We start from the raw sequence: 12,655 nt of genomic DNA on the forward strand, positions 1-12,655 counted from the left end.
TATAGCAATCTCCTGGTCCAGTTGCTATAGTTGCGTATCACACGTACATCTTGCCCCTATTGTTTCTACCCATTGACTTAATCATGTTCTAATCTACATCTCTTAGCTACCTCTCATTAGCACACCATTGTCTTCTACATTCTTAAGATTTCATTCCCCTACTAAATTGAGTACATGCATATCAAATAGCAAGTTTCAAAACTGACTTCATAGTTTTGATTACACAGCAAAATTTATACTTTTATACTCCAATACTAACTACTCCAGCTTTCCTTTGTTTAACCAATAACCTGCTGAATGTTGTGTACACTGTAGCAGTGTTTCTATATCCTGAATAATTGATACAATTTTCCATTCATCATCCAACCCCAGATCTCCTCTGTGAGCAACACAATGTTGCTCAGACAGATGCTTTCTTTCTCATCGAGGAATTGCTGCTACACCATTATTCTTCCCCAGCATTATATTTGCCCCGTCTGATGTAAACATCACTGTCTTTTGAATATCAAGATTGTTGTTGATATAAAAGTTTTTCATTGCTTCAACAGTATTGATACTGTCATATGCAGTTAGTTTCAAACTATCCACAAACACAGTCTGAAAGGAAGCTTCACTTTCCAGTCGAAACTTAAAATACAAAGCTAACAGTTTCTGTACAGAAATTAGTGTTTGGAAAGCAGATTTCTGTAATTCTTCCATTATCTGTTTCTGAAGCACAAACCTAATGCAATCAACAAATTCAAGTTCTTGCTGTGGCAACTCTCTGGCCACATGTACGTGAATTTCCTGCATAGAAGTATTAATTTTGCTAAGATAATGTTATCAATTACCACGTTGACCGTATCAGAGTCGGACTTCTTTCACGCATCTCGTTTCATCTTGCTTCACACTCTTTTGGAGTTTCAGTTATCATGCACAAAATCTACACTTCTAACAGTTGCCTAATTTGGTCACTGCATCTATATGAATTCTCTGGTTAAGGTGTTATTTTAGGTAATCTAGCTTCCATTTCTCTCCCCACTACTGATCTTGCCCCCAACTTTCACTTCCACACAAACGGTGAATTGTCAGTATCTTGATATGTAAAAATATCATCAATTTTTAATTTTTCTTTTTGATACAAAGACAATAGTTCAGCATGAGTTGGAAAAGCCATTCTACCTTAAAACTTTGTACAGGCTTTGTTCTTCAAAACATTGAACTCTTCTGCTTTTCATTTTGACATCCTTAGGATACTAAATATAGTAATCATTATTATTTGAGAAAACTAACAATGATCATTTGATAAATTTAAGAAGGTAAGACAAAAATGTTATAAATGTAATAAAATAACAGTTATGCAAACAATTTTATAGAAATGAATTTTTAACCTTGTTCTAACAATTTTTAATTTAAAAATCTTTTTAGATTATGATTTTCTGGGAAAAATTATTTAACAGCAAAGTCAGAATATAAATTTTTTCACATCAAACAAACACAAAGCACAACTCTGAACACAAGTACAATGTCAGGCAGTCAAAACAACTGCAATGGCAAAAGTAAAATGTTCTGCCTAGGTGGCGCTGGGGTTCATTGGGCCAGCAGTTTATTAACAATGAGCTGCCAACTCCCATTCTCATGTTTATTGTTACAATTTGTAACAGTGTTGTAACTTGAAACAATGGCAATGTAAATACGTTGAAGCTCTATGATGTTCCAAAGTAAAGGTTGTGGTACATTTATTATTTTAAAAATTCATGGATTATATTCATTAACACATAATTACTGGATGTTTCACAATTCTATTAACTTAGATTTCAAAATTATATTAGCATAATTTCAAAGTATTATTAGCATTTATATAAAAGAAAATTCCAGCTGCCCGACAACAAAGGCCATGAGTGCACGAGTATTTTAGTTATTGTGCAGCTGCACACCCACACAGCTTGGAGGGAACAGTGCTTTTAACAATCCCGGTCTATCCAGTCTCTTCATAACTGAAACACCCCATCCTCCAGGCAACGTCCTGGTGTTAAACACAAGGTGAGCTTCATTTGTCACATATACATCAAAACATTCGGTGGAATGCGTCGTTTGTACTCAACGACCAACACAGTCCAAGGATGTGCTGGGGGCAGCCCGCAAGTGTTGCCCTGCTTCCGGCACCAATGGCAGCTTCTTCAGACGCTGGGAATCCAGAACAACACACACACGCAAGGCCAGGTAGAGGTCAGTACGCCAGACAACAACAGCTTCCCCCCCTTATCAGCAGGTTTTATAGTGAGGTTTGAATTGTCACCTGTTTGGGATGTCCAGGGAGGGGTAGCAACTCTGGTGATGTGGCTTAGCATGTCCATTCTGGGGCAGCTCACTCACCTTTAGTCCCCACTGGACAGTCAGCTCTCACCTGTGGCTCCAAGTTGCTGTTTACATGCGACAGTGGGCACACCAGTGTAAACCTCTTTGACAGGGAGGCTAGGTCAGGAAACAGTAGCTGGCAGATCTCGTGCCCAGGTGATATAGGGACATGCTTGACCTAGCATGTGAAGTCAGCTCTGGCAGACTGATTGGATGAGATCAATCTTGGGATTCAATGGCCAGGAAGACGTTTCTGCCAAGCTTTGAGGACGACAAAGGACATGATAAGGCACAGGAAGTCGTGGTCATCCGTGGCAACCAAGGAAGACCCCAGTTGTGACACCTACTTGCAACTCTGGACCCAGAATTGTGTGGTCAAGGTACTGGAACTGCCCCAGTGTAACCACTTTCCACTTTAAAAACTCTCCCCCACGTCTCTTGGTGCAGTTCACATCATCTGAACTGCATAAATCTATTATTGTCAGGTATGCCCAACAACCAATCATTTATACTGACATAGAGTTTCCATGTCATCCATTACAGATCATTTCATTCATGGGGTGGGATCTCATTAGGGCCTATTGAATATTGAAAGGCCTACATCATGGATGTGGAGAGGACATTTCTTGTAGTGTGCAAGTCTAGGACCAGGGAGCACAGCCTCGGAGTACAAGGACATCCCTTTGAACAGAGAAAAGGAGGAATTTCTTTAGCCAGAGGGTGGTGAATCTGTGGAAATCATTGCTGAGGATGGTTGTGGAGGCCAAGTCACTGGGAGGTTGCACACACAAAATTCTGGAAGAACTCAGCAGGTCAGGTAACATCTGTGGAAAAGAGTAAACAGTCGACATTTCAGGCTGAGACCCTTCTTCAGGATGCTGCCTGACCTGCTGAGTTCCTCCAGCATTTTGTGTGCATTGATCTGGATTTCCAGCATCTGCAGATTTTCTCTCATCATTGGGAGGTTGATAGGTTCTTGCCTAGCCAGGGTGTCGAAGGTTTTGGGGAGAAGGCAAGAAAATGGGGTTGAGAAGGATAATAAGTCAGGCCTGATGGAATGGCTGGGCAGACTAGATGGGCCAAATGCCCGAATTCTGCTTCTATGTCTCATGATCTTATTGCAACTGTGCATTGAGGGAAAATTGGATTTAATTATTACTGTCAATTGTACCGTCTTACAGTGAAAAACTTGTCTTGCTTACTGTTCATACAGATCAAATCAGTAACTGGTGCATTGAGACAGAACTAGGGAAAACAATAGCAGAATGCAACAGCTACAGAGAAATTGCAGTGCAGGCAGTGTGGTGCAGTATCATACTGTGCTAGATTGTGAGATTGAGAGTCCATTTTATCATACTAGGAAACAATTCAATGGTCTTGTAACAGTGGGATAGGAGCTGTCCTTGAGCCTGATAGTACGTGCTTTCAGGATTTTCTATCTTCTGCCCGAAGGTAGAGGGAAGAAGAGAAAATGTCTGGGGTAATCAATATTATAGACTATAGTATAGAGCAGCCTTTCTCAACCTTTTTGCCCTGGAGGAACCCTTGAAATAATTTTCAGGTCTCAGGGAATGCTTGCATAAAAATTATTATAATTAGAGCTCACAGTACGTTAGTGTGATCAGTAAGTTGTAGATATAATAATCTGAAAATAAATTGTCAATGCTCTTCTGAGTAGAGAATGAACTTTTAGCCAATCCTTCTTGTAAAAAAAAAGATAACATTTCTTGAAATTATTATTTTTCTTGTTCATAAAATTTAAAAAAGCAAACAAAATAAGTTTATCAATTCTGGGTTGAACTTGAGATAAGCACACATGGATTTCACCATCAACTGAAATGAGACCATTTCTATTCTTGCTTATTATGCTTGTTAAACAAGAAAAAAGCTTGCTCACACATGTAAGAAGTTAAAAAACTCTCCTTTCACAGAAATCCAGATCTTGTCCAGGGGCAGCTCTTTAAATCTCATCTTGAGTGCATGATTAGAATGCAGCTCTTCCTCTTCTCTCAGGCTGAGCAGAAGATTCAGAGAAAAGGTCCCTTACCCAGTCATACACTTCTATTCAAAGGAAGGAAAAATACTGTTCAATTTTGTTTTGAAGTGGTTTTTAGTAAGACTCCAGACTTCCTCATGTCCTTCCTCATTCTCAAGCCCATTGGAAATATTTTAAGATTTTCTTTTGCAACATTATTTTTCCAAAGATTAATCTTCCTTTCAAATCCAAGAATTTTGTCACTTGAAGTCAAAATATTTTCTCCAGGGCCTTGCAGAGACTTGTTCAACTGAAAATATGATGAAAAATGTCTGCTAAGTAGGCTAATTTCTTCAGCCATTCTTCATCTTCAAAGCACTCAGCAAAATCTGGCCTGCTATTTTCTTGAAAGTACTCCAGCAATTCACCTTTCAGCTCAAACACCCTGTTGAGAACTCTCCCTCTGCTGAGCCACCGGATTTCTTTATGTAGCAGGAAATTGTTGTGCTCTTTGTCCAGGTTTTCACACACTTTTTTAAACATTCTTGAATGAACTGGTCTTAAAGCTATTAAATAATTTGCTTCCTTAGTTTTTATTACTGACTGTGACTTTATTTTCAAAAGCTTTAATGTTTGTTTTAAGATTCCAATTGTCATTTAAAATAATCAACACTTCTACCTGTTATTTGGCTGTAGTTAAGTGTCTTTTCAATGTTGCTAGAGCCATTGCTACATTAGTAGGTTGTTTGCCACGGACTGGGCACAATGGAACAAGACAACTCGGATCCCCAGTCCATTGATAAGTAGCTTTCATTGTCAAGATATGGTACTGGCTGATTACTTTAGTCCCACCCACTGCTTTTGTCTCCAGGCTGGTGGGCAATGGGGGGCACTGGGTCGGGTCTCCCGATTGCGGAGGACAGTCAGTTGTTGGTGTGTGTGCGCACCCGGATGGGCTCTCTGTACAGTGACCACCCTCCGAGATGGCGTGCGCTGGCGACACACCATCTCCGCCGGGGACACCGCCTGCAGGAGGGCACGGGGCTGGCGGCGGGCAGCATCACTTTTGAGGGGACTGCCTCGCTTTTACCGAGAGCTGATGAGAGGATGGGGTCCAGGGTGCTCCTGCGCCGGTGGGGGACGGTGCTGTATCTGCGAGGGGGACCTGTGTCGAGGGGGCTCAGGGAAGTGGAGGGGTTCCAGCTGCACCACCACCGGATGGGCCGGAATTGCTCGTCGGACTCAGGCCTCGGGATACCGCACGGGGGCGGGTCCCGGATAGCGTGAGCCGTCTCGCCGGGATACCCAGCCTGCCCTTCTGTGACACTCCAAAGCGTTTCTTGTACACGCCTTCCACTTCCTTGCCTTGGCAGTCTGTTTGACCATCTGACAGCGGAGGAGGTCCCCGGTGGAAATCTCTTTACTCAGGGGTCAATGGACAATAGACAGTAGGTGCAGGAGTAGGCCATTCACTGTGATCATGGCTGATCATACACAATCAGTACCCCGTTCCTGCCCTCTCCCCATATCCCTTGACCCCGCTATCTATAAGAGCTCTATCTAACTCTCTCTTGAATGCATCCAGAGACTTGGCCTCCACTGCCTTCTGGGGCAGAGCATTCCACATATCCACCACTCTCTGGGTGAAAAAGTTTTTCCGCATCTCTGTTCTAAATGGCTCTTTAAAAGCTTCCTAGTCCTCCGGTTTCCCGCTTATCTTTGCTATGTTATACTTCTCTTTTATTTTTATACTGCCCTTTACTTCCCTCGTCAGCCACGACCGCCCCTTACTCCCCATAGGATCTTTCTTCTTCTTTGGAATGAACCGATCCTGCACCTTCTGCATTATTCCCAGAAATACCTGCCATTTTTGTTCCACTGTCTTCCCTACTAGGGTATTGTTCCATTGAACTTTGGCCAACTCCTCCCTCATAGCTCCATAGTTCCCTTTGTTCAACTGTAATACTGACACATCCGATTTTCCCTTCTCCTTCTCAAATTGTAGGCGGTCCTTCCCCTGTACATTGGCGACCTGAGGCGGAAGCTGTTGGATAGCTGACACCCCGTCCACCTGTCCTTTCCGTGGCCGGAAGGAGTCAGTGTACCTCGCTCATCAGGAGTGTGAGAGGGTGCAGGCCGGTTGAGTATCCGAAGGGGCTGCTGCTCAGGTTCTGGTTCTTCAGGCCCGCACCCAGTACAGAAGGGGGCGGGTTGCGAGCAGGATCTACCGGCGGGCTGGTTCTGGGGCCTGGCCGGGTACAGGCGGCGGAAAGTCTACTGCCTGCCCCTCTTCCGAGGATACGTTCATGCCTGGCGGTCATAATGGATACAGGGAGGGATTTCCTAGTGCGGAGACCCCCCCCCCCCACCCCCGGAATTGACTGTTTTATAGACAGTAATAATCATATTTTATTTGTATGTGTTCAGTCTTCTAAATACTTTATGTTTGTACTTTGTGTATTTGTTGTGTAAATAAACTTTTATAGTTCTGTAAAAAAACATGGACTTTTTCGTGTCCATTGTTGCACTAGTGCAGTGAAATGACTCAGAAGATTGTAGTTCTTCATCATTAACTTTATCAGATTTGCCCATAGCCATGTCTTAGAGTCCTCCAATTCCATTTCACACCTCCTCTTCAAAAGTCGCCACGCTGGACTGTCTTTGAATGAGAGATTTCCCGCTAATTTACTACTGCACTAGTAGAGTTTGTTCGCTCCCTTAAGTCAGTCAGCGGCGCTTAAGGGGAAATTTGGAGAGAGAATTCGAGAGGGAGAGGCTGACGTCACAGCCAATTCAATGCTCGGAAACCACACTTCACGCTCCTCATCAGCCTACCGTCCTCCCCTCCGTGAGATACAGACCTCACTGATTATCAGCCTACCGTCCTCCTCTCAGGTCAATACAGCGCTCACCAATGATCAGCCTACCGTCCTCCCCTCTGTGACATACAGCGCTCACCAATGATCAGCCTACCGTCCTCCCCTCTGTGAGATACAGCGCTCACCAATGATCAGCCTACCGTCCTCCCCTCGGGGCAATACAGCACTCACCAATGATCAGCCTACCGTCCTCCCCTCGGGGCAATACAGCGCTCACCAATGATCAGCCTACCGTCCTCCCCTCCGTGAGATACAGCGCTCACCAATGATCAGCCTACCGTCCTCCCCTCGGGGCAATACAGCGCTCACCAATGATCAGCCTACCGTCCTCCCCTTGGGGCAATACAGCACTCACCAATGATCAGCCTACCGTCCTCCCCTCTGTGACATACAGCACTCACCAATGATCAGCCTACCGTCCTCCCCTTGGGGCAATACAGCGCTCACCAATGATCAGCCTACCGTCCTCCCCTCGGGGCAATACAGCGCTCACCAATGATCAGCCTACCGTCCTCCCCTTGGGGCAATACAGCACTCACCAATGATCAGCCTACCGTCCTCCCCTCGGGGCAATACAGCGCTCACCAATGATCAGCCTACCGTCCTCCCCTCTGTGACATACAGCGCTCACCAATGATCAGCCTACCGTCCTCCCCTCGGGGCAATACAGCGCTCACCAATGATCAGCCTACCGTCCTCCCCTCTGTGAGATACAGCGCTCACCAATGATCAGCCTACCGTCCTCCCCTCGGGGCAATACAGCGCTCACCAATGATCAGCCTACCGTCCTCCCCTCGGGGCAATACAGCGCTCACCAATGATCAGCCTACCGTCCTCCCCTCTGTGAGATACAGCGCTCACCAATGATCAGCCTACCGTCCTCCCCTTGGGGCAATACAGCGCTCACCAATGATCAGCCTACCGTCCTCCCCTCTGTGAGATACAGCGCTCACCAATGATCAGCCTACCGTCCTCCCCTCGGGGCAATACAGCGCTCACCAATGATCAGCCTACCGTCCTCCCCTCGGGGCAATACAGCGCTCACCAATGATCAGCCTACCGTCCTCCCCTCTGTGAGATACAGCGCTCACCAATGATCAGCCTACCGTCCTCCCCTTGGGGCAATACAGCGCTCACCAATGATCAGCCTACCGTCCTCCCCTCTGTGAGATACAGCGCTCACCAATGATCAGCCTACCGTCCTCCCCTCGGGGCAATACAGCGCTCACCAATGATCAGCCTACCGTCCTCCCCTCTGTGAGATACAGCGCTCACCAATGATCAGCCTACCGTCCTCCCCTCTGTGACATACAGCGCTCACCAATGATCAGCCTACCGTCCTCCCCTCGGGGCAATACAGCACTCACCAATGATCAGCCTACCGTCCTCCCCTTGGGGCAATACAGCGCTCACCAATGATCAGCCTACCGTCCTCCCCTTGGGGCAATACAGCACTCACCAATGATCAGCCTACCGTCCTCCCCTCGGGGCAATACAGCGTTCACCAATGATCAGCCTACCGTCCTCCCCTTGGGGCAATACAGCACTCACCAATGATCAGACTACCGTCCTCCCCTTGGGGCAATACAGCACTCACCAATGATCAGCCTACCGTCCTCCCCTTGGGGCAATACAGCACTCACCAATGATCAGCCTACCGTCCTCCCCTTGGGGCAATACAGCGCTCACCAATGATCAGCCTACCGTCCTCCCCTTGGGGCAATACAGCGTTCACCAATGATCAGCCTACCGTCCTCCCCTCGGGGCAATACAGCGCTCACCAATGATCAGCCTACCGTCCTCCCCTCGGGGCAATACAGCGCTCACCAATGATCAGCCTACCGTCCTCCCCTCCGTGAGATACAGACCTCACTGATTATCAGCCTACCGTCCTCCCCTCCAGGCAATAGAGCACTCACCAATGATCAGCCTACCGTCCTCCCCTCGGGGCAATACAGCGCTCACCAATGATCAGCCTACCGTCCTCCCCTCGGGGCAATACAGCGCTCACCAATGATCAGCCTACCGTCCTCCCCTCCGTGAGATACAGACCTCACTGATTATCAGCCTACCGTCCTCCCCTCCGTGAGATACAGACCTCACTGATGATCAGCCTACCGTCCTCCCCTCCAGGCAATAGAGCACTCACCAATGATCAGCCTACCGTCCTCCCCTTGGGGCAATACAGCGTTCACCAATGATCAGCCTACCGTCCTCCCCTCTGTGACATACAGCACTCACCAATGATCAGCCTACCGTCCTCCCCTCGGGGCAATACAGCGTTCACCAATGATCAGCCTACCGTCCTCCCCTCGGGGCAATACAGCGCTCACTAATCCCGTATTAGAACACTGAAAATAAACACGGTCCAACTGCACACTGCCTCACTGGGCCGAGATTGCTAACGGGGCTGCTCGGTCACTGCATACCACTGCGAGCGCCCAGCTCCGCGCTTTACTCCAACTTCCAAAATCTCTCGCAGAACCCCGGTAGAGAAACCCTGGTACAGGGGAACTTAAACAACAACAGGAAAACATTTGGTTCTTTGAGCCGCAACCAACATTCATTATCAAAGGGGACTTTCCCATAGACAACTTCCTCACTCATCCCATTCCCGTTACCCTGTCCTCAATACTTATCATCTCGTTATTGTCGCCCGTACTGAGATACGGAAACAAGCTTTTGTTTCCATGCCATCCAGACAGATCATTCCCTGCATCAGTCCATCGAGGGAGCGCAGCGGGATAATAGAATGCAGAATAACCTGTTACAGAGAAAGTGCAGTTCAGGCAGACAATAAGGCCATTAAAAGGTAGAATGTGAGGTCAGAAGTCCGGCTTCTTTAGTTATTTGTTTAGAGATCCAGTGCGGAACGGACCCTTCCAGCCACGTTGCCCAGCAACCCCATTGATTGACCCCTAGCCTAGCCACAGGGCAATTCACAATGACCAATTACCCTGGTGTGAGTTTGGACTGTGGAGGAAACTGGAGCACACACAGGAAGGGGCATACAAACGTGCTTACGGAGGGCACTGGAACTGAACTCCAAACTCAGACGCCCCGAGCTGTCGTGATGTACCACTGAGGCACAGAACCACCACCTCCTCATTCTCCTCACCTCCTCGCCCAGACCACTGGGAAAGAACCACACCCTCTTCATTCCCCTCTAAGTCCCTCATCCTCAAACAGGAAGGAGTACAAAAAAGATTTAGCTCAAGTTCAAGTTTATTGACTGTATATATCAAGTCAAGTCACTTTTTATTGTCATTTCGACCATAACTGCTGGTACAGTACACAGTAAAAACGAGACAACATTTTTCAGGACCATGGTGCTACATGAAACAATACAAAAACTACACTGAACTACATGAAAACAACATAGAGAAAAAACTACTCTAGACTACAGAGCTACCCAGGACTGCATAAAGTGCACAAAACAGTGCAGGCATTACAATAAATAATAAACAGGACAATAGGCACAGTAAGTTGGTGTCAGTCCAGACTCTGGGTATTGAGGAGTCTGATAGCTTGAGGGAAGAAACTGTTACATAGTCTGGTCGTGAGAGCCCGAATGCTTCGGTGCCTTTTCCCAGACAGCAGGAGGAAGAAGAGATTGTATGAGGGGTGTATGGGGTCCTTCATAATGCTATATACAACCACACAAAACAACACTCCTCTAGACCACAGTACACCCACGAAACGTATATCACAGATGGCACATAAAACAAAGTATTACCACAAATAAATTAATAAAATATAATTTAAAATGCATGCAATGCACAGCACAGGTAAACAGTAAACAGCTCACTGTCCTAGTGTTGAGACCTCGATGGAGTTGGAAATGTGGCCAGGACCCAAGGGTCTGATTTATAGGGAGAGAATGAATAGTCTTAGGACTTTGTTCCTTGGAGTGTAGCAGATCGCAAGGTGATCTTATAGAGGCGTATCAAATCATGAGGAGTGTGGGTAGGATGAACGCACACAACCTTTCCCAGGGGGTAGGGAATCAAGTATTAGAGGGTATAGGATTAAGGTGAGGGGAGAGGTTTAAAAGATAAAGATTAGTCTTATTTGTCACATTCAATACCACAGTTCCATCCAGGATCAACAAGCTCAGAGACCTCGGCCTTGACCCTGCCTTGTGCAGCTGGGTCCTGGACTTCCTGTCAGATTGCCAGCAGGTGGTAAGAGTGGGCATCCTCACCTCCAACCCTCTGACTCTCAATGCAGGAGCCCCTCGGCTGTGTACTGAGTCCCCTCCTTTACTCCCTGTATACTCATGCTTGTGTAACCACCCATAGCTCCAATCTGCTAATTAAATTTGCCAACAACTCTACTTTGATTGGCCTAATCTCAAACAATAACGAGGTGGCCTACGGGGAAGAAGTCATCTCTCTAACACAGTGGTGTCAAGAAAACAACCTCTCCCTCAATGTCACAAAAACAAAGGAGCTGGTTGTGGATTACAGGAGGAGTGGAAATGGGCTAACCCCTATTGACCTCAATGGATCTGGGGTTGAGAGGGTAAACCGCTTTAAGTTCCTTGGCATCCACATCACTGAGGACCTCATGTGGTCTGTACACACCAGCTGTGTGGTGAAAAAGGCACAACAGCACCTCTTTCACCTCAGATGGTTGATGAAGTTTGGTAGGGGTCCCCAAATCCTAAGAACTTTCTACAGGGGCACAATTGAGAGTATCCTGACTGGCTGCATCACTGCCTGGTATGGGGACTGTACCTTCCTTAATCGCAGGACTCTGCAGAGAGTGGTGTGGACAGCCCAGCACATCTGTAGTTGTGAACTTCCCATGATTCAGGACATTTACAAGGACAGGTGTGTAAAAAGGGCCTGTAGGATCATTGGGGACCCGAGTCATCCAAACCACAATCTATTCCAGCTGCTACCATCCGGGAAGCGGTACTGCAGCATAAAAGCCAGGACCAACAGGCCATCAGCCTGATGAACTCACGTTGACATGAGTATACTCTACATTACATTGACTGTTCTATTTATTGTAAACTACAATGATTGCACATTTAGATGGAGACGTAGTGTAAAGAGTTTTACTCCTCATGAATGTGAAGGATGTAAGAAATAAAGTCAATTCAATTCAGTACATCAAAACATATGGTGAAATGAGCCATCTGTGCCAGCAACACTCGTGGTAGATTGGCAGCCCACAAGTATTACCATGAACCTTACTATTTTGCTCTCTTTTTGGTCTACTTGGTTTTGTAACTTATAATTTTTTTGTGTATGCTGCCACAAAACAGCAGATTTTGTGACATGTCATGAGAAGAAAACCCAATTCTGATTCTGAATTCTCTTCCCAACACTAGGTGGCGCCTTCACCAGGATTGCAACTATCAAGAGAGCAATGGACCGTGGTCTTGTGGATAATTAAGGATAGACAATAAATACTGGCTGGTTTTGTCCAGATCATTAATCTGAATTTACAGCAT

The sequence above is a fragment of the Hemitrygon akajei genome, chromosome 5 (assembly GCF_048418815.1).
Source record: "Hemitrygon akajei chromosome 5, sHemAka1.3, whole genome shotgun sequence".
Classification (NCBI taxonomy): domain Eukaryota; kingdom Metazoa; phylum Chordata; class Chondrichthyes; order Myliobatiformes; family Dasyatidae; genus Hemitrygon; species Hemitrygon akajei.